Raw genomic sequence first — 4,106 nt, forward strand, 5'->3', positions numbered from 1 at the left:
TACTTACTATTGAATGAAGGTAAGAACACTAACATTTCCGATAAAGATTCACCAACAATGAGAGAAACAAGATCAATGCAGAAGAGGAAAAATGCGAAAGGTACAAAATTCCTATCATATCTAATATATTCATATATGAATAAAATTGTATATATTAGTTATATTTTTGTAATAAATTAATATTAATAAATCAACGAGCATATATCATATTCATATATCAGTAACTTATTCAAATATTATATGTTTTCATTTCCCAGATAAAAAAGAAACAAAAGTACCAAAGAAAATAAAGCATCAAAGCAGAAAAAGTCCATCAAAAAGGAAAACTCCTGAAAAACAACAACTACAAGATTCAGACTCTGATTTTGAAAGTAGTCATCCATCGAAGAAGGCAAAAAAAAAGGAGTCACTAATCAAAAAAGACAAAAAAAACCAATGGTAAAAGAATTTTACTCAATGAAAAACAGATGTTCACCAGAGGCATTACTATCTATAATCCTTGGGATGAGCAAAGAACAAAAAGAATCTGTAAGATCTATGGGTTTTGGAGCTTTGTTAAAAATGAAAATCACAGATATACCACTGAAGCTGGGATTTTATGTTCTTCAAAAATTTGATTATGAGAGAATGGTGATAGCTATTGAAGGAAAGGAATTGCAAGTAACAGCAGAGTTTGTTCATGACATGTTGGGCATACCAATTGGTGGAACCAAACTTACACAACTGGATCAATGGCCTAAGGATGATACAAGTTATGATGAATGGAAGCAACAATTTAAAAAAGATTCAATCATCCGACTGAGTGCAATAAAAAATGTTATTGTTTCTACCACACAAGCTGATTTCAATTTCAAATTGAACTTCTTAGTTCTTTTTGTCAACACGTTTTGCGAGTCAACATCAATGGGAAGATGCAACATGTTTCCCTTGAGTTATATTTCAAGAAAAACAGATATCAGCAACATAGACTGGTGCAGCTATGTTTTGGACTGTCTTGTCAGAACAAAAAACTCATACATACTATACTCAGATACCAGCTTCTTTGTTGGACCTTCAGCTTTCTTGGTGGTAAGTTATTATAATGTTTATACTCAATTTTTAATAATATTGATTATTCATAAACTAATAGCAAATATTCATATATGAATAAGAAAAATATATTTGTTCACACGTAATGCTTTACATTACTTATTCATATATGAATAAGTAAAAAATAATATTACTTGTTCATATATGAATATCAATTAGTTATCATTTATGTGCAGTTGTTCTATGCTGATAACATCCACTCAGAAGCTTTAACAGTAACACGTAAACGTCCAACAATTTGTTATTGGAGTTCAGAGAAGATTAGATATCGAGAGACATTTGAACAAGAAAAAGGTAGATTTGGACTTGGAGAATTAAACGAAGAATTTGTTAATGAACAAGATGAAGGAGATACAGATCTCGAAGACAGTGATTCTGATAAATATGAAGATCATTCTGTTGAGGTAATTAGTTTGAACATGTTAATAATATATGATTACATTAAATTATTATATTAAATTCTAATCATATACTTCTTTTTGCTACATAGGCATATGAATAAAAAATATAAAAAATGCTTAATAGTTTTGAGAGGATGAAGGAAAAGCTGAATTCAAAGCTTAATGATGCGATGACAAAGTTCCCTGAAAAGGAAAGTTTTAGAATTTTCAAAGAAAAGATGACAAATATGATTGTTGAAGAAAAAACTGAAAGCACAACACTTTTTAATTTTCCAAGTAATGAAACTGGAGTTGAAGGAATCAATTTGACACCAATAATGGGTCAAAAAACAAATGATCAAAAAGAAAATGAAGATAAAGAGGGAAATGGTGAAGAAGACAGTGATAATGATGCAATTCAACCAGAAGTAGATTATTTGCTTGATTCAAATGAAGCAGAGAATGAAGGAATAAAGAACGATGCAGATAAGAATCAAAAAGAAGGTGAAATTGGAGTAAAAGAGAAAGATGGAAAGAGGAATGAAAATGAGAATGATGAAGAGGAAAAAGATGATCATGCTGAGGAAACAAATAATCATGAAGAGACTATTCAACAAACTGAAAATGAAAATTTGTTGGATAAAGTTGTTGACAACATTGTGGACAATGTCCTTGGAATTGGAATTTCAAGTTTAAATAGTCAAGAAGATGAAATCTGGAATCACCCTGAAATGAAAACTATTTTCGATAATATTGATATAGGTAAATTTTGTCTTACTATTATTTTAAAAAAATATATAAAAATATTAATACACAATAACAATTTTGTTTGTTAAATTTTGACCAGGGTCACCAATGAGTACAGGTAAAACTAATACTCTTGCAGAAAAGGAAAAATCAGAAGGTGTACATGAACAAGGAACAAAAGTTGAAAAAACAAAGGGAGATGATACAGGTAAATGAATGATTTAAAATATATTACAATATTTATATTGATTTTTTTAATAACATTGTTTATTCATAGGTGAATAATACACTATATAAATGAATAAAAAATAAAAAATATTCATATATGATGTATATGTTTCAGGCAAGGAAAACTCTGAAGATAGAAATAAAGGAGGAACAGAAGCTAAGAACACGAAAGATGGAGGTGAAGATAAACATACAGAAACTGAGAAAGGAAATGCAGAAGATAAAGGTAAATAGTTGAATCACTAATAAATGAATATAATAAGTTTTATTATTCACAAATAAATAACGCAATATAAAAAAAATTTAATATTTCTTATTCATAAATAATGATATGCATTACTTATTCATAAATGAATACATTACTTATTCACATATGAATTACTGAATCAAAGTTCTTTATCTTTCAGGAAAGAAAAAGTCAGAAAATGAAAACAAGAAAGGAGGAAAAGCTGACAAGACAAAAGGAAATAAAGGAGGTAACAATTTGGATAAACATTTCAAAATATAAACTCAAATATTATAATTAACTTACAACTATTTATATGATAAATCTCCTGGCATGCAGATACTCATCCAAGCTTTAGTCTAGGTCTCAGTCAAGATTCAGATCAAACTTCAAGTAAAAAATCTAATGAATCTTCACCAAAAAAACCACTTACAAAGAAACAAATCAAAGACGACCATCAGAAGGTTGTTATCAGATTAGCAAAGAAAAATGTTCTTAATCCAAATCTAATCTCTGTATCAATTCCTACTGAAGTAGGACCATCAAAGGATGATCTGGATCAACCAAGAGAGAAGAAGCTTGCTGATGATTTCAAATCACCTTTCAAATGCAGAATAACAGACACAAAACCCAAACTGACACATCAGGAGAGTATTGTCTGTGAATGGTTGTTCAACTTACAAGGCAATACATCGTAAGTAACTTTATTTTATATACATTCATATATGATTATTATATAGATAATAATCTATGACATTTTGATTATATATTTGCAGAGATGTGGTTGTCCAAACAAAATATGGTCAGACAACAGAAATAGCAGTTATGGAAAGTCTATATGCAAACACAGAGATTTTTGGAGAAGTTTTAGACACTTGGTCTGATTTACTTAACCACCAAGAACTGGAAAGGGATTTTGGAAATTCACCATACAGACTCTTCTTGAAAGTTAGAGTTTCTGTAAGTTTATGTTCTAACCTTAATTCCTTCCTTATTCATAAATGAATACACCAATATGATGTATTCATTTATGAATATTATATTTTTTTACAACTGAAATTCACATATGATTATACAAATATGATTTATTCTTTAACATAATTATATATATTCAACTGAAATTCACATATGATTATATTGGTTACAGACTGCTTATCTAACTTCAACATTGTCTGGAAAGAAAGTATGAAAAATTCAAGGAGAACTTTCATGACAGTACCAATGGGTACAAAAAAATCTTGAACATAAAAGATATTGACATGGTATGTTAATTAAAGTTGTTTTTTTATATATATTTTATCAACAAAATACTTACCATTATATACATAAAAACATGTATTCTTTCCAGTTGTTAGAAGTGCTCACATTTTTGTGATTGTCTTCAACTTAAAGAAACCGTCAATTGAAATTCTAGACAATAGTGCAGTTGAGGGGGA

Source organism: Lactuca virosa, chromosome 8 (genome assembly GCF_052849685.1).
Source record: "Lactuca virosa cultivar CGN04683 chromosome 8, Lactuca_virosa_CGN04683_v6, whole genome shotgun sequence".
Taxonomy (NCBI): domain Eukaryota; kingdom Viridiplantae; phylum Streptophyta; class Magnoliopsida; order Asterales; family Asteraceae; genus Lactuca; species Lactuca virosa.